Source organism: Thermobia domestica, chromosome 9 (assembly GCF_964235325.1).
Source record: "Thermobia domestica chromosome 9, izTheDome1.hap1.1, whole genome shotgun sequence".
Lineage (NCBI taxonomy): Eukaryota > Metazoa > Arthropoda > Insecta > Zygentoma > Lepismatidae > Thermobia > Thermobia domestica.
Window position 1 is genome coordinate 224458391 of NC_137462.1, and position 27762 is coordinate 224486152.

Here is a 27762-nt window from a genome sequence, read left to right on the forward strand (position 1 = left end):
GTGACCAAGCGTCGTGAGAGGGGTGTAGATTAGGTATCTCTCTCTCGGTGACCGTGCGTCGTGAGAAAGAGGAAAGGAACCCGGTGACCAAGCGTCGTGGGTATAAGAATGGGTACCTCTCGGTGACCAAGCGTCGTGAGAGGGGTTTTAGGTGTTTCGATCAATCCGGGAAGATTGATGTTGGTCGAGGCGTGCAGGTCCTTTTTATCCTGTATTGTCGGCTTCCTTCGTTGATTCTCGTCCTTCCGACAGTTGGCGACGGTGATCGACTCCTCTTCGGGACCGTCGTCTGTTTGTTTTTATTTATTACTAACACATGTAGTTCACACGTGGTTATTGCATGACGTGTAGACATGCGGAACCTTACAATATTAAAAGACAAAATTTCTAAATTAGAATTCTTCTTTACACGTCTTTCCTTGATTTAAGCACATTGTGCCTTTTACCTACTACGCGCCTCATTGCCCATGCCAAGGCTGTTATACTTTCTTCGCTGTGCTCCATCTTCACTGGATGCTGATCTTCCGGAATGCTATGACAACACCTTAAAAACTGGTCTAGAATCTATCCTGAATTGCTCTCTTAACACTAACTCTTGGTTGCAGGCCTCCCTCCCTGTTAACCACGGAGATCTCAGCATTAGCCGCAGCATGGACCGCGCCGTGCTATTTCATCCTTTCTGTCTTCATTCTATGGCGCTAAGCCATTGATCGAGACCATTCTCGAACAAGATCTTAGCCTTGTAACGGATTCAGATGTCAACGACAGCATTTCTAAGTGGTCAATTATCGTGGGATCAGATTCCCCTGATTTTGAGAAGAGAGGATTACAATCCTCTTGGGATGATCCCATTATAAATCATCACCTTTCTTCTCTACTTCAGTTATCCGATAACCCAGAAGGCAAGGCCAGACACGTAGCTACATCATCTCCTGAAGCAGGGGCTTGGCTCCATGCTATCCCATCACCTTCTTGAGGACTGCATCTCCACAATGACAGGTTTCGAATTGCCAGTGCACTGAGTTTCGGAGCAGATGTTTGCGAGCAACATAGATGTCCTGCTTGTAGAACAGTCGTAAACAAGAAGGGCCTTCACGGACTCTCCTGTGAAAATAGCGCAGGCAGATATTCACGCCACTCCATAGTGAACGACACTATAATTTCAGCAGGCGTTCCTTTTATACGCAAACCGTTGGGATTCAGTCGTGCAGACGGTAAGAGGCTAGATGGTTTGACCCTAATCCCGTGGAAGAAAGGAAAAGCACTTCTATGGGATTTTACTTGTTCCGATACCTTCGCCCCATCAAAGCTACATTCTTCTTCAGCACAAGCTGGCAACGTGACTGATCACCGTGAAACAGAAAAACGCAAAAAAGTACAGCAATTTACTTGACAAATATCATTTTGTCACTATGGCTATCGAATCGAGTGGTTCCTGGGTCCCGATGGTCTTAACTTTGTAAAAGAAGTCGGACACCGCATTTATTTGTCGTCAGGAGACGCTAGAGCAGCCTCTTTTCTACTGCAACGCATCAGTATGGCAATACAGAGAGGGAACGTTGCATCAGTTTTGGGAACACTACCCAGTGGTAAGGAACTGGAGATCTTTTTTCTGTAATCATCTCAGCGAAAGTTTGAACGTGCTGTTGTTTTAAAGTTTCTCGACAATTGTTAATCATTTTAAACTAACCTACATATGTTTTTCTTGTAATTATGTTCATTTGCTTATTCATTTATATATCGCAACAATTGTTCCGCAGGTGTTGTCAATTTTCAATACTATTGTTCTCATAGTATGTTTCTACACATATACTGCTAAATTCTTGCATTGTTAAATTTGCCTATATGCTTGTTGAGTTCCTTTTCATAGTATAAACAATTCTGTAATCTCTTGAATTCCTACTAAATATATATTTCTACTTAAAAAAATTAAAATATTTGGCAATTTGCTAATGAAAAGTGATACAAAATGTGCACAGCTAAGAAACAATAGATCTCTCCTGTGGTCTAACGTGTTAATAGAAAACTTGAGACAACCGTTAAGAATATAAACTGATCATCAAACTTTACGAAAAAAACGACTGCCAGAAAGAAGAACCCCAGGTCTTTGTCGTTGAGATTGTCAACTTTCTTTCAATATTTTTTGAACAGTTCAAGAAAATAAGTGGGACATATATATTATTAAACCATACTAATAAGCAAATTTATAGAATCGAAATGTTACTTGTCTGGGGTGCTTATGTGTTAACGAACGGAACAAGAAAATCACATCTTAGTTAAATTGTAAATGTTGTATGAGAAAATAAGATATAACGTTCTGAGAAGAATGAATGAAGAAAGAAGAATACTGAAGTTGATAGTAAAAAGGAAAAGAATTTGGCTTGGACACTTTCTAAGGATGAATTGCCTTATAAGAGATAACATTTTAAGGATTAGTGTCTGGAAGAAGAACAAGGGAAAGAAGAAGGTGTCAGATTAATTGAAAATTCTGAATCCTTTACACAAATAAAGGCTCAGAATAGAAATAAAAGATTGATTTGCTGTCAGGACCTATCAATGCGGCAGAACACTAATGATGATATAGTAGTAGTTATGACATTATCGTCATGCTCATAATAAAATATGTAGGATTTGTTGTCTGCATCACCATACACAGTTACGCTCTTTCTTTGGGTAAAAGAATTAGGATTATTTATGGTTGTTCCCATTTTAATATTTTGCTTGATATATGCAACGAACTGGAAATGGTGAATGAAAATATTGTTATAATTTCTAGCAGGAACAGTAGTACTACAAGAAGAAATAGAAAGCTAAGAACAATTCCTGAATTGCTAGGAAACAATAACGTTTGTTCTTGATCAGTCACATTTTGACCCATATTGACAGTGTATTTTGTACTTTTCTCTTATTGGCTTAACACTTACGTTCATAGACAGTACGAATCAAAGTTGATACGGCTGACGGCATTTTTGTTGTTGGTATTTTATTTGTGAAGAAAGTCGTTTCACCTCTAAGACCGAGAGAAATTGAATATGTTTCATGTTATTATACGTCTGAATTATCAATATTGCAAATGATAAAAATTTCCTTCACTGGTATGCTAAACATAAAGGTTCCGTCATAAGAACAAAGCCAACTGCTTCTGGAAGATAATTTGGCCTTGAATCCATATCAAATTGCAAAATTTCTCCATCGGCCTCAGTTTTCATGTTAACGCTTTTTGTGCATGGCTATGGCAGCTTACGTATCATATGTATTAGCTATAAAGACAGGGTCTCGCAACAATAGCTTTTTTCATAAAGTTTTTAAAAGTCCGTGTTAGTACACAAAGAAATCAAAGGAATGAGCAGCATAGAGGTAAGTAAAAGTTAAGAAACTTACCTAAAAATATTTTCAACCCGATTTCCTACGAAACTTTGCTCAGGAAAGTCCCGTCGTAAGCTCCATCAATAGTCAGACAACATTGCAGTACTCCACTTCCTTCGATAACGCCTGTCCACTTGTGTAATATCCTGGTGAAAGCTTCCGCCATGTTCGTCACTAATGGCACCAAAGTTATCTAGGAAGAAGTTCAAATTGTCGTTCAGAAAATGCAGTTGAAGTCACATGTTACGTCCCATACGGTGATATGATCTAGCTAGTTCATGTGCAATATCACAATAATTCTCTTTCTTATGCTTATCTAAAAGGTTCTTGCACACACTTACAAATGACAGACATATTATTTTCTCAAGATTACTCAACAAGTCAACAGAATTCTCATCATTCATTAATTCCCTAATTTGCAGTTCTATAAATATTAATTCCTTTATTTTAGCATCACCGATTTTCGAGAACTCCTCTCGCAACTACATGAATGCACATGATGTTTGGTCCATACATTGCACAAAGTTTTAGATAAGTTTCAATTTAATGTGCAGTGGAGGTAAATACACATCTTTAAGGTCAACAAAATGAGTGTTCGCCAAATTTTTATATCCAGGCAGCAGTTCATTGTAGACCGTTATTCCACAATAGTTATTTTTTCTGTCCCTGTTGTCCCACTCGCACAGAAAGCAGAAGTACTTTGTGAACCTGCCTGCATGCCAAATAGAATAGCAATTACCTCATAAGTCTCCTTAAGGTTAACTGTGCGAGCAATCGGAAGAAGGAAATTTGTTCCCGTTGTGAACTGCTTTGAAACTCAATTTACTAGAATCTATGAGCAAACGCCACTCATTTACACGTATGCATGGCTAAGAATCTCCATAACGGATTCAATATTTTTACAATAAACCCACGTCACCTTCCTTCGAGAAATATTTAAAAAAAGAAAAACAGGATGACTGTCACGAAAGACACTCACTTTTGCATCGGGAGAAAGAATATACCATCCTTTCAATCGTGAATCTAAATGCTCAGATTTCTGCTAAGACAAATTTAAATCACAAACAATTTCGTTGAGATCACCTTGTGTCAAAATGTGTGGAGTAATTGATTTACAGAGCAATTCAAATGTTGGGTCGGCATGAGTGAATCCCCCATCTTCTGAACTTTCTTCAAGTTCGTTACCAGATTCATCATCACTCACTACCACATTTTCTGGAGGCACTGGTACTGGTAATTCCTGACTTTGGAATACAGCAGATGATAAATTTGAGTATTGCACACTCTTTCTTTTCGACGTGATTCCAGCTGTTTTTGTTAGACAAAAATAACAGTCTGTTGTGTGATCCGTTGGCCCCACCAAATCATGGGAACAGTGAACGGTATATGTCGTAAACCTTTTGCCCAGCCTGTCACATGTCATGTCAGGTTTAACACATGTCAAGAAGCATATGTGCGGGGCCCATTTCTTGTCTTGGCCGCTAACCTTACACCCGAAATCAAGTTCGTAGCACTTCTATACGAGCATGGTCAATTGTCGTTTTTGCGACTTGAGAGTTACTTCTCCACAGATATAACAAAAACAATTTGCACTATTAACATAGATACCAAGTATTTTCTTCATCTGAATGACCATAATACTGAAATTTCACTAACTTAGAAAAAATGCAACCATTCCCACGCTATCAGAACTCACAATGCTGCGACAGAGGTGACAAGAAACACAATGCAATACTATGTGTTTAAATATGACTCTTCGGCAATGTTGGCAAATGTAACTCATTTCCTGGAGTGTGTTCCTTGATCTTAGGGGCATACATCGGAATTGCTTGCATGATTTTATCTCACTTTCTCCAACTTAACACCCTCGAGTTACCTTAGAACATTATTCAGTTTCGTTGTGAATAAAACCTTGTTGACAAGTGTTACCTAAATGGAAATCGATCCACGACCCTACCCTTGTGAAACCAAGTCACTGCTCTAAAACAACACTGTCGAAGAAGAGGGAAAAGACTCAATGTGCAATGAATTCAGCAAACTTCATTGTTCTACGACTCCATTGTTATAATAATGAGGAAACACTGTGATTTCAGTCATGTTAAAAAAGAAAAGTGTGATGTAGGAACAATATTCCAGATAATTAAAATTTAAATTCAATAACAAAAATACAAAAACGCGCAACGACATAAAGGAGGAAATGCTCTGATTCCCTTACTCATAGTTTGATATGGAGAAAATCGTCTGCTAGTTGCAAGACATGCGTCACTTGTTCGTACTTCGACATTTATTCTTCCGTGCAATATATATATATATATATATATATATATATATAGGGGCTATTTTGATTCGCTTAAAGTTCAAACATAAAGTGTCAGTTTGATTCAGAACTCGAACCGTAATTTGATTCGGTTGGGTTTGTAAACAAATACAAAATTGCCACTTTTCAGAATATTCTTACATATTTTGGAAAAAGTACGAAAGGTATGTATTGATTTCGTTTTAGATTATGTAATTGTGGATCTGCTGTTTTACTTTTGAACAGAATTACGATTTCCCATGTCTTCCATTTACAAAGAACCCCTTAAGTGCGATATCGCAAACGGCCAATGATGTTTACGGCATTTCACGCTCCACATATTGGCTACCCTGCAACCACAATATTGGCTGCTAATGACAACAGGGGGCGCGACTGGAGTATCCAACAGTTAGCACAGCACGAGACTACTTAGTCGACGTGTAACGCACAACAGTGCTGCAGTGTTAGTGGTGTTGATATACAGCAGAGCAATTGCAACAATAAACAAAGCAAACATTGCATTATATGTAGAACAAGAGTTGCCGAGGTTTGCATTTCGTCAGAAAGGAACCCAAAAAATTTTGCAGAGTGAGAAAGAAATGGGAAATAAAATATTAGCGCTTCTGCAAGACGCAAGTGGTATGTGTTGGGTCGTATACTCTCGACTGTAGGGATAATGTACATGAGGAGTACAATGATGACGATAGTGCTTAAGTGAAAGTAATCGTGAAACACGTGTCGAGCCATGTAGTTCATCATCCTTGCCGGACAGCAAGTCACAAATCCCGTCTCGAGTGAAACGTAGTAAAGGACAATCGTTGTCCAAGGAGCGAGTACAAAACATAGTTACGTACATGGATAATCATCCGCAGAATAGTAAAAAAAAAAAAAAAACAATTATTAACAGACTTCGAGTAAGTCCGCAGCAATATACGCAATAAACTACGATTATTCAAGTGAGTAGAAGGCGCACTTGTTACAAAGACTGGTGTTTCAAGAATGCTCGATACAATTTACAGCATGTGCATGATAATGACCTACTATGTTATGGACATCAAATTGCGTCAGACATAGGTTACAGTGATTTCAAAGGAAATAGTGGCTGGTTGCATAACTTCAAACAATGCTACAGAATTAGAAGACGTGAGATTACGAAATTTCAAGCAATGTGTCAACTGGATGATGCACAGCAAACTGCGAAATCGGTCCGAAAATTTGTACTTGAGATGAAGAAACTTATCCCATCGTTCAGTAAGGAATTCGTTTTCAACTCCGACCAATCGAGATTTGAGGAGAAAATGAAAGATCAACTAATATTAGTGCCTTAACGCATTCGTGCACAATTATGTCGGCTGTTAATCTGGATGGTAAATTGGCTGGAAAGTTATTAATTGTGATGCGGGAAGTTGGAGGTGCTCTACCTCTACTATTTTTTCTCATGTGAATGATCTTGCGACGGCAGTAGGGAATATTTACGACACAGCAAGAAAGAGTGGGTAAATGAGCGTAAGGGAACTACAACTATGGTATGAACATCGCTTTTGGACAATACCTGGTCAAAATAACTTACTTTAATTTAATTTTTGGTTTCCGTATAAAATACTCTTTTAGAGCAAACTATCCCTTGTGATAAGTGTTTATCATTGCAATTCATACCATCTGGAATTACTGGACAAATTCAACCTCTGGAATTTGATTTTATATAACATATTATCTCGCTATCTGCTTACGCCTTAAAGAATAGCCAGTTTCACGATAAGCTCCATTACAGGTTGCTTCGCATTCGGTTGCATACCATTACATTCCATCAGTTCTCATCTCGTCGTTACAGCAATATGATTTCATATGCATTCTTTCAGAGTGGATACTTAGCTAAACGCCATGAACGGTTTGTAACTTACAAGGAGTTCGCCTTCGATCTTGATGGTGCGAACGTTTGTGATCACTGTGGCGTGTTATTTTTCATTCGGTGTTCATGGTGCAATTTAATCGTTTGTTTTAAACATTTCGTGAATATCAACGATGTCTATTTTGTGAAATATAATACATACATCTCATACAATATTGAGCTCTACACCTCCCGGCCAAGCATTTTCTGTCGCCCTTCTGATACGCATGGTGAGTTATTAGCAGCTAATATTTTTCCCGTCATAATTGTTCACACTACACTTTCAAATTAGCCTTACTAGAGATTGCACCTGCGACCTCGCACCCAAAGGGTTCCTTGTTAGTAGTTTTGGGAAACACATTAATAATTACTTCAAAATAGAACCGTTTTATATTCGGTTAACGGTTTGAAACCGGTTCATATTACAAACTTAGGTCTACGACTCCTCGAACCGTCCAGCTTTACTAGCCACTCCTTTGACCATACCCTAGATCCGCACATATACATACGGGAATGAATATGGTTTTTCCCTCTGCAGATCAGGGATGCCCAACTTTATTTTGAATTCATGGGTCACTTTGGCACTTTAGCATCATGTTGCATGCCACAATGAAAAACAACAAAAGCAGTGTCATTTACAAAATCCATGTTTAAAAACTCGCCAGCCTTTTTGTAAGAGTTAGATACCAAACATTGATTTTTGTTGTTGTATATGTACACTAAATTTTAAAAGTATATAATACGTATTTAAAACTTTACTCCTTTTGCATTTATATGGAAAAACGGCAACTTTGAAAATATCCTTGTGCTTTAACGTTTATTTTTCAAATGATAGAGATTATGGAAAACAAATATTACGGATATTATTTATTTCAAAACTATTTTAGCCTTCCTTGGGGTGTAAAAGCCAATGGCTTTAGTTACAGTTTATTTACTTTATAGCTCCTCGTTTTTTATATTTTACTAAAAAGTCCATACAAAATAATGTAATAAACAGGACGTGTCTATAAACCGTACATTTGAGGGCGCGGGGCTACACATCACGGCTTCGCGGGCCAACAGCGGTCCCACATTTAGACATGACAGCTCTTGGGAGTTCTATTCCCCCAATATCATGGTGGTAAGATAAAACACTAAACACAAAAAATAAATATAAAGAAATGCACAAAATGATGTTTTAAAAGTAGTTTCACGTAACATATAGCCTCGATGCTCAAGGAGGACGTTAAGATTCCTATTATCTACATGCTGCAACAACATACACTAATACTGCTGACACCACACATATGTCAACAGCCCCAATTACAAAACAACAACAACTACTACTACTAATAATAATAATAATAGTAATAATAATAATAATAATAATAATATCGAAGTAATATACGTGTTAGTAGTTGCTTTCTATGGATATTTTTCTGTTTGATAATTCTGGTGGAACATTTGCGTCTCATCGACTTACTACGATATATATTTATGTCTGTTCCGTTGTTTGGTGTACGATGTTTCTGTTCTTTTATCCTTGTTCTTTAAAGAGTTACTGGAAAACTCTAAAAGTGAGCGAAACGAGTAAAATTAAAACGAGTAAAAATAGAAACTTAAGATGCTGGGAAAGGTTCGCTAAATTAGTTAACTTATTTAAAAAAAATAATCCAGCGCTCTGAAACACCAGATTCTAGTCAAGAGGATTGCCTGTTAAATGTTTGAAGCCCTCTAAAGACAAGTTTCTTCTTCATGTCCTCGTGTGTTTTTATGTCTTTTCCCTTTTCAATTTAAAATTGAATTTTCTTGACAATTCCTTGTACACAACATTTTATCATTATTATTATCATAACTGAAATCAGAGTGTTTCATCATTATTACAACATTGGAATCCTAAAAAGTGTGCACTTTGCTGAATTCACAGCAATCGAGTCTTTTTACCTATTTCTCAACAGTGATATCTTAGAGTAGAAACTTATGCGTCACAAATTTGGGGTCCTGGGTTCGATTCTCAGTAAGGTAATTAGTAAATATTTTTATCATTTGCAATATTGATACTTGCATTGATGTATACTAACATGAAAAATTATTAAATTTCTCTTTGTCTTAGAGCTGAAAAGACCTTCATCAAAAGATAAATACTAGCAATAAAAAATGACGTCATCCGTATTAACTTTGATTCGCACTGTCTGGGAACGTAACGTGTTTAGCCAACAATTGATGAATACATAAGGTTCATCCTCAGAATGATTCAAAAGTGATTGATCAAGAACAAACGATATTGTTTACTAGGAATTTGTAATTGTTCCTAACTTTCTACTTCTTCTACTATTACTACTCATGCTAGAAATAATAATAATAATAATAACAATAATTTCTTTAACAATAATTTAAATTTCTTTTCCACTTTGCTTTTAGCTTCAATATTCTTCACTCACTATTTCACTTTATGGAAGACTTAGAGCCAGTTGTAGTCACTTTTCCCAGAGTTGGTATTTACTAAATATGCCCTGATAACTGTTTCTCTGAACATATATATATATATATATATATATATATATATATATATATATATATATATATATATATATATATATATATATATATATATATATATCTATAAAATTAATGATGATAATTTCATTTACAATAGCAAATGAACCCGTTTGGTGTGGGGAGTGTTTCTCCTATTAATTCTCACCCTGCTCCGAAACAAGCCATTTCAAAACGAGACTACCTGGCTCGTGTATCATACAATATTACGAACTTACGAAAAGGTGCATTGTATTGCTCCGATTATTATCACATAAGCATCCCAGACAAGTAACAGTTCGATTCTATAACACTGCTTACTAGAATCGCTTGCTAGATTCTAAAAGTTTGCTTACTAATATCGATCACTTTCGATTAATCAACCCACTACCAATGTCCAATATATAGAAACTGGCCCTCCAATAAAAAGATATTTGAAAATGCTAGGGCACGTTCTGTTTCTTTTTAATAAAGGGTTATACTGATTTCCACCTCCCTAACTTGAACGGCGCGTGAGAAATTCAATCTTTATCATCAATTCGAACCCCCACTGCCCTTTTAGGATACAGAAGTTGTTCAGTCTACATTTGGCCAGTTTCGACTTACCTAAAAATACAGAAGAATCCGTCGCGCCAGGTCCGTAAGTGCTCGATGTGTTTCCTTTGGTTCCTAACAATAGCCCGACAGTGTAATTTCCACTGTAATAGGCTTCTCTGAAGAACTGGGACAGAAATCTTGTCCCATTTCCTTTGCACAGCTTTCCACAATCCTTCCACAGCTGTCACAGGCCGTTTGCCCAAAGCCCGCTTCAGCAATCCAAATCCACAATAGTCCATAGGACTTGCCTCTGGAAATTTAACAGGTACCTTACTGAAAGGTATCACTTGTATACCACTTGCCTCCTCCATCTCCCCGTAGGGACGATCGTGAGGTATGTGGTGAGGCCTTGTTCATGTGAATGCGCACCAGATTGTCGTCATTTCTGTACATTGTTGGAATCTCATGCTCGTAGATCGGCCGTATGATCTGCTCCTGAAAATACTGCGAATTTATTTTGCAGTTCACCCTACGAATCTTCAGTTTACCTCGGTAACAGTAGCCAGTAACGACCATGAACCCTTTTGGGAAGGATTCTTTACAGACACGAACGCACCTTCTGAAGTTCTTGGCGCCTTTCTCTCGGTACATGATGGCTCTCGGTTTGCCGCAGTCAGAAAGGTAAATCCATGCTTCATCGAGCGTTACTACGTACATCCACCTTTGTTTTGCCGGATGCCGTTCGTACAGCTTCCGGGCGTTACACTTTCGTTCCTTTTGGTGGGCATCCGTGAGAAGATGGCCGCGAGCTTTTAAGACTTTTTCCAGCTTGATTTGATGATTAACGTCCGGCTCACAGTCCGCAAAGACACGTCAAGACGATTAGCCATACACCTTTGTGTTGGCGGATTTTCTTGCATTGCCATTTTGCGAAGTTTCCTCTGCATGGTGGAGGTGGCCTTGGTGTATTCCCCCTTCCTAGGCAACTTCGTTGGTGATCCAAATAGTGGAGCTTTGTTGCCCTTGTACTTTTTAAGTGGGCGTCATAAAGAGCCGCAACATACCCTTCCCAAAACCGGCTTAGTTTGGGCGACATTTTGGTCACAGAGCGGAAACCCATACACTTGGAAACAAATTTAACACAACACTCACAACAATGGCCCTGTTTTGTACGTTATTGTCGTCCGCGCGGAAAAAGAACTCCGTTCCCAGGAAGCCACTGCACAACACTGCAGGACGCCAAGAGCCAGGTCGGGTGAGTCCATTCTGCCCGGGAGGGGGAAGGAACGAAATCGGCCAAACGTATGCTGAACAACCTCTGTATGTATTATAATGATATGACAACACCTCAGTTGGGATTGAAGTCTATCTATATACTAAAAGTTATTTTATTTGGCTTTCCTTTTTGGCCGTGATGAACAAGTACACATAGCTACATTCAATTTTGTATAATAATTCATATGTCACATGCGATTCAAAAAATATTTTTCAGTAGTGAGCCCCTCTAAAAACGTATAGGTGGTCGGCGTCTAGAAAACCAAGTAGCAAGTCATATTGCTGTTATTATAATACAAGTACAAATATCAATATCGAAAAGGGTCTGAGGTTTTTTTTCACCTAGATATACTTATCTCAGGTAAGTAAATTGAAACAAATGAAAAAGCCAGAAAAATAGAAGCCTTAAAAGTATAATGTAGTCAAATTCATGAGTGTTGAGAAGTTGCTGAATAAAATGCACTGAGCAGAATGGATCGGTGGGTCGTAGTGGGTCCGTGTGTCAGAGTGGCTCATGGTGGATTGGTGGGTCATATTGGTTCGGTAGATCAGAGTGTGACTGTGGGACAGGTTGGGTGGTGAGTCGCAGTGGGTCACGACTCCTTGACTCACGACTCACTGACCTGCTCACAAAACTTTAACCCGCTTGACCTACTGACTCACTCCGTCTGTGCCTGAGTACGCCACAGAAACTTTTTGCACAATGAACTACACGGGAATGCTGTCTGCAAGGTTAGGCCTATGTGTTGTATTACAGAAAAGAAATAAGTAAATTAAGAAATATTTTTTTAATTATATTTTACTTATTTCTTATATTCATACATTTTAATTTTTTTAAATATCTGGAATTTATTAAGAAAAACATTTAATATATATACACTGTGATTTACATTAAATATAATGTACAAATTAAAAAAATTAAGCTATTATTCAACACAAGCATGTAGACAAATTTAATAATGCAAGACAATTTGACAATATATGTGTAGAAACATAGACTATGAGAACAATAATGTTGGAAATTGACAACACCTATGGAACAATTGGTGTGATATATAAAAGAATGAGCAAATGAACATAATTACAAGAAAAACATATATAGGTTAATTTAAAATGATTAACAATTGTCGAGAAACTTTAAAAGAACAGCACTTTCAAACTTTCGCCGAAATGGTTACAGAAAAAAGATCTCCTCCAGTTCCTTAATAGATGGTAGCGTTCCCAAAACTGTTGCAACGTTCCCTCTTTGTACTGCTATACTGATGCGTTGCAGTAGAAAAGAGGTTGCTCTAGCGTCTCCTGACGATAAATAAATGCGGTATCCGACTTCTTTTATAAAGTTAAGACCTTCGGGACCCCAGGAACCACCTGATTCGATAGCTATAGTGATAGAATAGTGCCTCGGAATAAATATATTTAATTTTGTTATGTTTATCGCATGCACCCATGCTATTAAGTTTATCTTCATCAATGAATAATTTGTTGGTTTAGCTTAGCGAAAGCTAAGTTTGCTGTCTCTTTAACATCTGATTTATTGTTTGTTTTCAGTTAAGGAGACACGAAACAAGTTATTTACTATCTTATGTTTGTTTCATTCCACCAAAACGCCTTGAGCACCTCTCCTTTATTCACTCTGTAGTATCCTCTTTCACTCTCAACAACTGCGTAAATAAATACTATTCAACGGTAAGCGTATTTGTCAAAAGGTAGATACTGTATTAAAAACTATAACTATATTGTAGTTCAAAACTATATTAAGGTAGATACCCTAATTTCTACACCTGTGAATCACTTTTACCGATAGGTGCTCCCATAAGCCAAAAGGTCAGAAATCCCAATAATGTAGGAAAATTGTCTTACTTCTTTAAGATAGGACAAGCTATCAGGTTTAAGTGAAGCTAAAATATGCACAAAGTGCACGAATACATGATAAACATGTGTATTACGCTTGCTGTATATGCTAACTAGGAAATGCTATAATATGTGGGTGGTTCAATTTGGATAATCTGATTAGGAAGAAATTGGCATTTAACATACCATGCAAAATATTGGGCATGCTCGTCCAACAGTACATACTCGTATTAAAAAGGACAGTGAGAAAGTACGCTGAAAGCAATGCCAGAAATGCATTGATATACCGTACAAAGATAAGCAACTAGCCATAACTCATTCGGTAAAAACAATGGATTACTATCAAGAGAGCCCGTGTTCGAATCTCGTTGTGGTCAATAATTAAAATGTTTCATAGTAGTCACGAGTTAATTGCTAGATAGTCATTTATTTACTTTTGTTCGTAGTGTTAACTTTTGAATTAATAACTCTTGACACATGTCTTTCCAATCATTCTACTTACAATCTGAAACGATTTTATTAATATTCATTGAATATAATTAAAATGGCCTCTAACTAATGCAAATATTATTGATATATCATGCTGTTCCACAAATGTTCATGTTTTATGAATGTGTTAATAAAACTCTGCATCAGCTAGAAATCATTATAACTATATTAAATGAACATGAATTTTAAAACAAACGTGATTCTCTTAGCAAAAGGATGTAAAAACTATATCTGAAGAGGTATTTGGAAAGTTAAACATTTTACTGTCAAAAGTGAAAACACTGTATGTAACAACTAAACGCGACCACGTCGACATATTTTTAAAAAAACCCTGGTCGAGATTTGAATACAGGTTCTCTAGGTTGCAGTCTATGCCTTAAAAATATAAGCTACCGCTACTCACTAGCTATGCGACATTATATCTAGCCATTTCTGACATTGATTTACCGTACCTTGACTTACTGTCATTTTATGTGAGAACGATCAATATTTTGCATTGTGTCTACAACACGATCATATCTTTTTGACACAATGTTATCAAAATTGAACCACCTATATTTGAAAACATAATCTTGTAAGTTATATCAGATTAGAACATAATCGGAAAATATGAAATCGTCAATCAAACATGGATTGTTAATTCTAAAGTAAGATTCAGCATTTTATGCTGGCTTTGTCGCAATTAAACGCTTGTGTGGCATGTGAAGAAGCTGGATTATGCATGAGAATAAATCTGATGCCATGAGCTCAAATCCCACGTAATCATAATTGTTATTTTTTCTCGTAATAATCAACAATACAAAGCAAGTACAATAGTATGGGCACTACTTTAATTGGATTGTCGAAGGTTCTTATGTAGGGAGTAAAATATTGCGTATCAGTATTTTGGGAAAACATTTCTCACATCAAGGAACTGAAAAATAACCAAACATACGTTTTGCGAGAGCGCTTCATTTCCGAGTTACAAGAGATCTCAGTCGAACTTCAGTGATCCTCTAAGAGAACGAGAAGAATCGTTACCGATATGCAGATAATAACGCACATGATAAAGCAGCTATGTAGCTGTGAACCTGTGTATGACAACAGTCATCTAATAGGGACCATCTGTGTATACTGTTGCTAACCGCAAACAAATTGAGGTTTACACTACTATACCAACCACATGATTCTAATTACAGCATGTTGTTCGAACACGCACACTGGAAGAAACTCTGCTCAATTCTGGTATTATATGTAATTATTACAACTGCTAGCCCGAGTGAGCTCGTGTCAGATTCTGTAAAGATTACCAATGCCACTTATATTCAATTACTAGAGATCACGCTACTGATATCCCTCCGGAGACATTTCCCGGAACAAGATGGGTTTATTTTTATGCATGTCAATAATACTGTTCATGCAACATAACAGACGATGGACTGGTTCAATGATCGTCCTGAACTGATCTGCCTAGGTTGGCCTTCAAAATCTCCTAGTCTTAACCCCATAGGACATCTTTAGGGTTGTACTGTTCAAAGAGGGAAATACATCGACAGGACCGGGACCAGGAACTTATTCAGACTCAAGTCATGGAACTCTGGGATCATTTCCGACTGCATTCGGCAATGTTCTTCAATCTGATTGGAGGGGCCGCGGTGGCTCAGTGGTAGAGCGTTCACCTCTGGTACTAGGGGTCCCGGGTTCGATCCCAGCCCCCGCCAAGTGAACTTTGTGGTGGACAAACACCGTGTGCGTGGGTTTTCTCGGGGTTCTCCCGTTTCCTCCCACTTTCTTCATTCCACCATTTCATTCATTCCTCATCATCACCGTCTCCTTTAGCCTAACCGGCATAACCGTGGGACGTAAAACACAAAGATTTCATTTTTCATTTCATTTCAATCTGATTGGCAACATGAGGAAATACCTGTCTCATGACATTGCCGCAAATGGGTATTATAGCAAGTTTTAATGTCTCCATACGAAGCACGAAGTGATTCCTATAATTGTTTCCCTTTCCGGAATAATCGTAGGGGAATGGTGAATCGGTGGTAGAGCGCTCACTTCTGGCTCTAAGGGTCCCATCATGTGAGGTTGTGGTGGGCAATATCACGCTCATGGGTTTCCTCGGAGTTCTCCCGTTTCATCTCACATTATATATTCCACCAATTCTGTTAAAAATTATTTACATCATTCTTCATCGCCTCTGTGCCCTAGCCAGCACAATTGTGGAGAGCTCAAAATTTGATTTCATTTCTTTGCTATTTTAGTCGTATGTGGATATTTTATTTCGTTCATTTTTCTTCTTTATTCACATTCACAGCTCTCAGGCAAATTAAATTCTTTGTTATGCTCGGAAGTTGAGGACCTAAAAATTGCCTAAAAAGGACCTATAAAAAGACCTAAAATATTTTTAAAAAAACGACCTAAAAAACTGGAGAACAAGACGTAGAAATAAGACCCAATTGAATTAGAATTACATATTGAATGAATATAATGCCCAAGAAATACAAGCTTTTGATATTATTTAATATGAAGTCGAAAGAAACTTTATCAACGAAATGCTTTGCTTTGTCGTTCAATTTGCATTTATGTTATATTGTTTCTGTTGTCCTAGTTAAATTCTACATTTTGAACACTTGTGGAGGACAACTAGAAGTCGGACACTTTTTGAAAAGGCCAGGACAACCACACTGGCCCATAACACGCTGAAATTATAATTAATCTGTGTATTTGTTGGCACGTAATAAAAAATATTTAAATATTTTATGTCTTGAATTGTAGGTAAAAGAAACGAAATTACCTCCCCGGACGTCAATTTGGAAGCCCTGAGCAACAAGACGTACGGAAATAAATTTTTATTAGGCCTTTTCCAGGAGCGGCTCATGGCAAAATTTCCACCTGGACAAAGGGGTTTATTGCTCCTTGCTTAGTCCTAACCTATCGTTTACATGCCTGTCCTAGCTACATGACCTGTCCACCTAAGCCTCCTAGACTTGATGATCCTAACAATGTTTGGTAAACCGTATAAATTATGTAATTCCTCATTATGAAGTTTCCGCCATTCCCCATTCCTGTTCCTCTTGGTCCGAATATTCGTCTCAGGATCTTGTTCTCAAATACTTTCAGTATATGTTCTTCCCTCAAAGTAAGCGACCATGTTTTGCAACCATATAGAACAACAGGCATGATTATCGTTTTATATATATTACGCTTCAAATACCTCGACAGAATTGGCGACGACAAGATATTTTGAACTGAATAATAACACGAATCCCCTGCTTTTAATCGACATTTAATTTCTTTGTGAATATGATTTTCATCTGTTAATATTGATCCTAAATATTTGAAAATACCCACTGCATCAATTGTATTATTTAATATTTTAACGCATCCATAACTTGCCGTATTACGGTTCCAACGCACTTCCATATATTTAGTTTTCTCTACATTTACTTCTAAACCCTTGTCCCTGCAAGCGTTTAATAGGACCTCTGCATTTCTTTCTATTGTTCTCCTATCATCCCCTATTCAATTTACATCATCGGCATACGCCATAACTTGGTGACCACCGTTCGAGGCCCTGGTTGCTAACTTTGCTTTTCCTATAGCATATTCCAGGACAACGTTGAATAATAGTGGCGACAACGCATCTCCTTGTTTCAGGCCATTCTCGACGTGAAAGCTGGTGGAAAAAATTTTCTACCCGAACTTTATTTTGGGATTCATTTAAACATGCCTTAATTAATCTAATGGGATTTTCGGTATTCCAAATTCTGTAAGGACGTTGTACAATGTTTCTCTCCAAACCGAGTCGTTTGCCTTTCTAATATCAATAAATAATTGATGTACCGGGGTATTGTATTCTGACTTCTTTTCGAGTATTTGGCGAATGGTAGATATTTGGTCTAAATCCGCACTGATAATAATTTCACCTGCGTATGGGGTCAATCTTGCTAATATAATGTTTGACAGGATTTTAAGATGTTGACACAAGGGAAATGCCTCGATAATTATTACAGTCACTTTTGTCGCCTTTCTTGTGAATTGGAACAATAAGTGATTCTTTCAACTTTTGTGGCAATTCTTCCTTGTTCCAGATAAGAAGAATGAGTTTGTGTATCTTGTTCCACAATTTTTCGCCTCCAGCTAAAACTAACTCAGCCGGAATTTCGTCTACATCCGGAGATTTATGTTTATTTAAATTATTTATAGCGTTTTCTATTTCTATTAAGTTGGGTTGTAGAATATGCGGTTCTGCGGTGTGTACCTCCTTTTCTCCACGCATATTAGTTTCTGGCTGCGTGTTAAGTAAAACGTCCAAGAAATCTTTCCATCTATTTAAGATGCTATTTGTATTCGTAAGAACTGTTCTGTCAGCTTTCTTTAATATATAAGCACGAGGTTTATAGCCTTTCTTAAATTCATTGATTGCTGATACATGTCCCGAGTGTTTTTATTTTTACTATTATCTTCAAGTTCCTTAATTTTAGTTTTCAGAAAATCGCGTTTCTTTGTTCTAAAAGTTTTGGAAGTTTCCCACCTGATGTTTACGAAATTTTGTGTAGTTATTTCATTCGGATTTTGTAGCCAACTTAATTTTGCCTGTTTTGTCTTCTCTCCTAGTTTAACGCATTCCTGGTCGAACCATGGTTTGTTCCTACGTATTTCCGGGAGTTGGTCAAATATTCGTTCCACTTCTTCGTAAAAATTGTCTTTTATATCGTCGTCCTTATCTTCTGTTGGGGCATGTACGTTTAAAACAAAAATATCACACCACTGACCCTTAATAGTAATAAAAGAAAATCTGTCAGTAACAAATTCAACCCGCTTAATTGCTGATATTATTCGTTTGTGAACGAAAAAACCTGTTACAATTGGTGATTTTTGTATCCTTCCTCGTCAAAGATCGTAAAATTTCCGGAATTAACAGTTCCATTTCCTTCGCACCTAACTTCCTGAACTTCTACTAGATCCATCCTTTATTTCTTTAACTCACTCGTTACGAATTTTAACGCGCCTGCCCTATAAAGACTTCTAATATTCCATGTTCCAAATCTCATGTCCATTTTCTTTTGCTGAGGTCGTGCCAAGTTATCAGTCCTTCTCCGAGGCTTCTGTGAATGTTTATGAGCAAGTGCGTTTTTTTTTTACCGGATTAGGTTGCTAGCCCTACCCAAACCCCAAGCTGGAGGACCATTTCTTGTCGTCTGTCCGCGACTGCTTATTCAGTATATTCGCAGCTAACCTCTATATCTAGAGGCCTTCTCCTCGATCTGCAACCTGAGGACGCGCCATGCCGTGGTGACAGGAACCCACGTTAGATTTTAATAATTTAGAAGCCATTTTTCAGAAGGAGATAGGGCGAGTGCTAGTGCGATTCTCAGTTGTAATACAGTCTCAAGCAGCCAGTGGCGTATTTAAAATTTTGTTTCGGGAGATATGCAATACACAGGGCACAAAATCTCCATTTTCAGATGCGAGAAAATGATAAAAAAGAAAAGTAATTCGAAAAGGGCTTCAGCGTATTTAGCGAGACAGTCATCTACATATGAAATTCCAAACAGCCGTTACCGTCTGCGCGATGTTCCCGCCATTCAGCTCTAACATACCATTAGTGCTCCGAAATTCCCTATTGCTGTGGTCGACAAACATCAGCAACTGTTCAGAAAAAGTACAAAAGTTTTTGATTTTTTGTTCCTTCCGCTCTGACGAGGGCGTCCCAGGTAACTGCCCAGAGGCGGATCCAGGACGGACTTCTGGGGGTCGGTGGGTTGGAATACTGCTACTTAGAGCTACCTTTAAGACACCCAAACTCTGGGATGAGTTTTATTTATATATATAAAATAAGAAAGTTTCCTCTTCTGGGAGGGGCGATTGCCCCCCTGGATCCGCCTCTGCAACCGCCTACCATTGGGCCACACTGGCCTTTCCGTATAAAACATTATCTATCTATCTATCTATCTATCTATCTATCTATCTATCTATCTATCTATCTATCTATCTATCTATCTATCTATCTATCTATCTATCTATCTATCTATCCACAATTTGAAGATGTCTGTAGTTGTTTAAAAATGCAAGTGAAAATACTTGCGGAATGTAGGATGAACGATATGTAGGCCTACCAGTAAGAATAAATTTAGCGAGTCAACTCAGAATTTTGAAATTATAGTGTAACAAGAATCATATTTTGGTTAAACATACTGCATTGCAATTGCAGTTTATCACAGTAGTAATTTCCAGGTTCTTAGGTGTAAAAGATTGTCGGTTTTCTGGCAGCACGTTGTGATACATTGAGAAACTTGTCTTCACATCAACAGTTGTTAAGGGTGCATACTTGAAGCAAGCAAGATCTCGTGGTGAAAAATCTCCTTCAAAAACACTCACATCAAAAGTTTCTCCTCTCAATATTTCAATCTCCTCTCAATTGCACATAATATGACACTCCTTTCTTTTTTTCAACGATTACTTTAAGTTTCTCGCTAACGGCTTTTCCAATTTCACCTTCATATTGTTCTAATTGTTGCTGTACATCACTGACCTTTGAAAGCACCGAATGAATGGTTTCATTTCGTTTTTCAAGGTAGTTTAACGATATCACTAAGTAAGAAAAATACTGTTAATGTACGCTAAACTGCCCTTGAAGAGGATATGCCATTAGATCTTGAGACATGGCTACGGAAGCAGCATCTACCCTATTCAAGCTGTAAATCACGGATTTAACCACGTCACAATGATTGCAGTAATACATACAAGCACTTAACCAAGTTCCCCATCACGTTAGAATTGGTTCCTGAGGTAGAGGTATCTCCCCGGCATTCTGAAGAAAAAAAAAACGCTCTCTAGGCGGGGATTTTGAGAAAATTTTCTTGATATTGGACACTAGTTTGTCAACATCTGAATTTTTTCGTACGTGCATGTGCGAGAAACATTACATGAACCAATTCGGGATAAAACGCCTTAATTGCCATTTGTTGCTTTACCATGTATGTTGCTGCATGGTAAGAAAAAGCAGATTATTGTCATACATTATCCTTTGTGGACACAACAGAAAGGGACTTGTCAAGCAGCTGACAAATGATTTAGTGATTCACTTTTTCCAAGATCTCCATTGCGAGGAGAAATATTTTCCCAGGTTTTTTCTTTCTCTAACGTACCAACAATCATATTTACAACGGAGCAACTAACTGCATCACTTATTTTGTCAATTGACGCAAAAATAGACTTACTCTCGACATAGGCTCGAATGTTTTCAATAGTGCCTTAATAGCAGCGGTGCGTATACCCCTTTCGGAGGTTCGATTCGTCAGGAATGTTCCGATTTGTATACTGCTTCAAAAACATTTTGAAAGTTCCGTAGTTTAGCTTTGCCAAAGGGGTATTTGCTCCAACTCAGGCACTGCAAACATCTTTGTAAAACGGAGACGACTTAGAATATCCACTTGTACTTTGTCCTAACAGAAGGTATTTTTCCTTTTTCTCTGCGGCCCGGGAAGCTACTTTCACGTGAGTCTCACTCCAATGTGCTATTTGACATGGAATTTTTTTCTGCTTCACTTTCACTTCGCAATATTTGCAGAAAAGAATATTTCCATCCGTAGAAAAACCTTCCATTCAAATTCAGACACAAGTTGACGCAAAAAGTAAGTTTTACTAGGCTTAGTTTTTGGTATGTTAACGGTCTTTCCTTCTTCCACAAACTGATGTCCAAACTAAAATAAGAAAACTTCCTCACCCTCACCTCAACTGGAGGACATTGTTGCCCCTCCTTATCTGACTTGTGATTATTGCAGATCTGGTCTTATCAGTCCAGTTGTTGAATAATGTTTTATCTTTTGAACTTTGTTTACTAAAGAAAAGATGTTAAGGAGGTTGTGGTGATTCGAGTTAATGACCAGTAAATGCATTATCGAATGATGAAGTGCAAAAAAAAGGCGATAAGACCTATAAAAAGCTATAAAAAGGACCACTAAACAAAAAAACCGCCACAAATGGCCAAAAAGGAGAAATAAAATCCTGCATTTTTGGCCTACAAGAACACAAAATGAACATATGTAAAGGCTCGTCTTCGGTCACTCGTATAAAAAGAGGATTATTCCTCAACTTCCGGGCCCTACGTATTACTATAAATTCCAGTAGAAATTCTGATAAGAGTGAAGTTGCTTTTCCTATATAGAAGACGTTTTTTTTACGTAATTTCCTATTCATGCGTTTTTATGATATTTCAATAGTTAAGTAACTATTACCTCAATATCTCAAAGAGAGATGTTTCAGTTTGTTTCATTACTTTCTGCTGATGTTTCTAACGCAGGAGAAAATTACCTTTCATTATCATACACATTCAAAGAAGTTACTTTAATGTGTTATATTTTATTCTTCTTTCTATTAAGAGTGAGGGCAATCCTCTTGTGTTCCTACAGGACATAGCTATTGTAGTTTCTTCTTTCATTTATACTCGGAATCCTAGACACAGAGAACACATCTTTCCTTCATTTTATTCTTTCTTTAAACAAGTCATCTAATGATCCATAACTTTGCTTTAGTCTTGGCTCTGGATTTCATGTGACACGGAAGCTCATTTTCTCCTTTTTACTTGAGCTCAAGGAATAAAAATTGTTCGGTATGCATGGGGATTGATCCACGGAACAGAAGATCTTTAGATTAACTTGCTATCCGATACTTTGTGGCGGTATTTCGTTTATTACGCACTGATGCATTCCGCTACTTTATTGTTAAAATATAAGTGTGTGGGTGAGTGATAATACAGTGCTTTTGTTTCAGTGGTTAGGAACATTACCGTCATAATAGCCTTGCACTATTGTTTACTTTGCAGGTCCCCCCAGCTACACCCCGCCCGCCATGCAATAGTACTGTCTTTATCGTATACCGGACCCGCGCACAGATACACCTAGTGTTACCCACAAAGTTAACCTGTCACAACCATCACTTCCAAACCACTTACTCAGAATTCGGAGACTAGAATGTGCTCGTGTAACCCAGTGTAAGTGCACAATATTAAGCTGTATTTACAATGTTAACACTAAATATTTAATTACACTTATAAACGGAACATGGAGTTACTAGTTTACTTAAAACGCTTCATTTTCATGCATACAGGAGATCAAAGAAAACGCAAAAATATCATGCATATCTAGAAATTTATATATATAATTCAACTAAACATTGTTAACACTTGTGTAATTATTTGTATTCTAATCGTACGATTATATCTTTACCTAAGGCCCTGTTTTTTTTCGAATTCACGATTAAGGAAACATCTTCTTAGAGGGAAAAACCCTTTAGGTTTTAACTTATCTGTATATGAAAGTTTGTTCCATCTTCTTTTCACCAAATCACATCGTTCCAAATATTTTCTCTTCTTTAAAACGTTTCACTTTAGATATAATCTTCTGATTTAAAGTTATTAGTAGTGATAACCTTATAAATTTCGTAATTCAAGGCACGAAATAATTGCCGAAGTTTTTCGTTCTACATCCTGTTGTCGAATGAATGCACTGTTGCCAGACCCTTCTCACAAAGGTGCTCCAACCACCAACACAACACAATGGATAACGTAATCGTTAAAAATAACCATGAAGCACTGTGGTTAAGAATGCAGAGGGAGTAAATTTTATAACCATATTTGTAGAAGCGAAAGGATTTTCTGCGTCGCAAAGACGCACACATACATATACACTTTCGTCTGTTTGCGAAGGGAAATTTCTCAGAACTGCCTTTATACGAGATTTACTTAGAAAGTTAAAAAAAATTTTAACTAATAATAAATGAGTTATCCTTCTATGTTATATAGGCGCTCGACAAGACGTTTGTTTTGAAGGGACTGAAAAATAAACAGAACCCTGCAACACTGATCACTTCACTGCACTAGTGTGCGAGGTAGTTAAACAATTCTTAAAAACCATTTATTCGTTGGTTTTCAAAGGGTTAGTCCCTAGTCTTCTATTTCGGGTGACGTATAGAAGTTTTTAAAGTTCACTTGGAAATACGATTAAAAACGCAAGGGCCATTTATAACGACGCTAAACGGCCGACGAAAGACGACGCTAAACGGCAATCAGTCAACAGTTGCAAATTTCGGCTGCATTAACAACTTATGTCTTGTGGAACTTATTAAATTTATTTTGTTAAAGCAGCTCTTTTAACAAAATTTCAGTATTAACGTGTCAGATATTTCTATTTAAGGACAAGAGAATGTGACCAATGTATGCGTCGTGGTTCGGTTTAACTTTTTTTGTTCTCATATATTTCCCCTTTTCTTAATCTTAATTTCCAGTTACGCTACGACGGTCATGGTCACTGTCCATGCCTACAATTCCGACTTGCAGTGACTGGAAACACGACAGACGAAAATGTAGACAACGTAAAAATATTTGTTAAGCTATACATATAATAAAACTAAATATTAACTATGCAACAAATGATAAAATCACTCCTTTTTATAGCAAGAATATAATGTTACTGTGTAAGCACAAATGTTACATGCATTCAAGTTTCAAATATACCCATAATTAACAATTGATTATTAATTACGATGAGGTGGCGTGGCTTAACTAAAAGTTGACTCACGTGATTCTTCGGCTAGCCTTACGAGTTGCTCCCTCGACGTCCTGTATCCAAATGTGTGCGCTGTTTCAGGGGTTGAAGTCCTAGGTTTGAGTCCCGACTGCTCTTTCCTCAGTAAGTATCCCAAGTGGTGCTTTGAGTATAATATCGAATCCGTAGTCTCGGCCGACCCGTGCTTTGGGACTTAGCTTACATTCGTTATGATAAATAACTCCGATTAACTAATCGTATTGAAACGTTTTCGTAAATAAAACTATTATGTTCAACTTCCAACACTTTAGTATTAGACCCTGGGTCGCACTGTTACTTAATTAACTGCTTAACTGGTTCACGATTTCAAGCCTTTTGTAATGAATAATATATATCTATTCACTAATGCAGACGTCATACTTGAAGATGAGCACGTTATGTTTTTGGCAGCGGTGAACGCTGCTCTTGTACAAGCGCGCTACGCGCGGAAATTAGGAGCAGGAAGACTCCCTCATACTGCTTGCTGCGGACTGCCTCCTTTGTCCAGTTCACTATTCTGTACATGTTTTCGGGGCCGGAGGCCCCCGGTGATGACGTATAATACCAAGTTCACACTCTTTGGCTGAAGAAGTGCGAACATTTTAAATAATCGAATCAGCGTTGGGCGATAACAAGAAGTAAGATGCTCTTGCAACTTTCCCGTTTTCCGGACTCAAGAGAACGTTCACAAAGGAAGTCATTGTCTCTGCATCGTATGTCCATATTTGGTTACGAAATCTGACGGAAGCTCACCAACACAGACGAAGAGACATTCCAAAGTGATGAGAGAAGAGTTTCTAGAACGTTTGGAAGTATACGAGGGTTGGTTAATAAAGTTTAAATTAGGTCTGTTTTTCCAATATCTCTTTTAAATTTAGGGAAAATGAGCCGTAGGCCGGTGACATCCTATTGGGGCCTGAACAGTGTCCGAGCAAATTGATTCAATTTGTGAAGAGAACCCTGGCCGTTGAAGGGTTAATGGTCCATACTAAAATGTCATTTGAGGGCTATTATATCGTGAAACGTTCTATATATGAATAAACTATCACTGGGAATTCACCATAAAGATTCGGTATATCAGGACTGCACTGTAGGTAATATATTTCACTGGTTCACTGAAGTATTACTAAAATTCACTATATTGTGGAACACCCTGTACATGAATCAAAGATCGTTGGGGACTCGCTATAAAAATTCGGTGTATCGGGACTGTACTGTATATATCACACTTCACTTCGTAACTGCAAGGTAATTCACCCTGTATGACAACAAGCCACTTTTATTAAAGCCACCTATTATATTTATAAAGCCACTTTTTATTTATATAAAGCCACCTTTAAGTTCTAATTAAGCCACTTTTATGCCATCATTAATAAATTGTTCGTTATTAATTGTTCATTATTTTCAGTTTTTAGTTCCTTTTATTTATTTGTCTATTTATTTATTTCCAATAACTGGTTTCTCATCATAATTAAATGTACTTTAGTTCATTTTTCGATCATCTTTTACTAAACACATGATATACTCAAACATGTTAAGCCAAATAAATGTACGAATAAACATTTGACACAGAAAATACTTAACTACTAAACAATAACAACAATATGTATACCGGTTTCGGAAGTGTAGCCTAACAACGGAATGAACGATAATATCGGAATTTCTAATATCTGTATTTTGTGTAGTATGGTGTGTGTATATATGCACCTTTTTACAACAAACTTAATCAATACTTAAACATCCAAGATATTGTATAATATTCAACTGCGAAATGTAAACATACAATATAATATGGTATTAAAGAACACAATTATATTAATAATATTCAGATTCATTCACATAACACACTAATGAAACACAATAATATTCAAAACAAGCATTTCGTAAAACAATTATAACATTAATCTCATACTAATTATCAAAAATACTATATTTTTAATTTACTAAATGTCAAAACTACTAAAAGAATTCAAAATCAAGTATACTATCAAGTTTCAATAATCGTATTGCTCAAACAACAAACAGAAGCTCTATCAGATTACTTCAAATGAATTTAGAATCAAATGTCAACTCACATTTTTTTTTAAATTATCAACTTTACTCACAACACACGTAAACTTTTACTTTTATCAAATTACCAATTGCAACAGGTATGTAGGCATCATCCTTAATGCACGGATTTTAGTAATATTAGCGAACTCACGACTTTTGGCTGACACAATTATTACCTAATCTCATTTTCAACAAACATCTTATTGGCAAAGGCAAACTACAACTCGATTCTACGGGCATTAATCGCAAACACCTATCACATAACAAGAGGGATCTCCAATCCACCTCTAAACACATTAAACACTTAGAATAAACTCTCTCTACTCTTCTAGCATTCCCAAGCTAGGTATTCAAGGAGTGACAAGGAGGATCTGTCTTCAAACGTGAACCGCCCTCTAATGGCCTTTGGTTTCACGTTAAAATACGCGTACATAACAACAAATTCACATAACTATGCCGCCTTATACAGCCTTTGGCATCTCGAAAATAGCCCTAACTTATTCATAATGCTCAATTGCCATTAGGTCGAACTCAATCATATACAGCCCAATAATATTTCATACGCACTCATTCTGTTCGCTTGATAACCTTTATCAATATCAACGTGCCGAATAGATTTAAGCCTGATTCCCTCAACATACCATAAGCAATGGAATCTATCAGTTTCCGTCAAATTGTACAACGAATCAATTTCTTTCCAAATTTTCAAATTTGATTTAAATTTTATCACATATTGTTACTGTTGTGAGAGTTTATTAACAAGTTCTAATTTAAAACAATGTTTTCTCCTTTCAAACTAATAAACATGAAAACAATCAGTTAAACAACAAAATAATTCGTAGTTATGATCCAAATGAATTATGTGGCGAAAGTTTCAACTAATGCTTTTCTTATATTGAAATGAATAAAAACTTTAACAAAGT

At 37.0% G+C, this 27762-nt stretch overlaps 1 protein-coding gene across 1 annotated transcript in view; it reads left to right on the top strand.

Annotated features, from left to right (window-relative positions):
- Positions 1-27762, top strand: part of LOC145660612 (trypsin-1) — a 511848-nt gene that overhangs the window by 116931 nt on the left and 367155 nt on the right. The window lies entirely within an intron of this gene.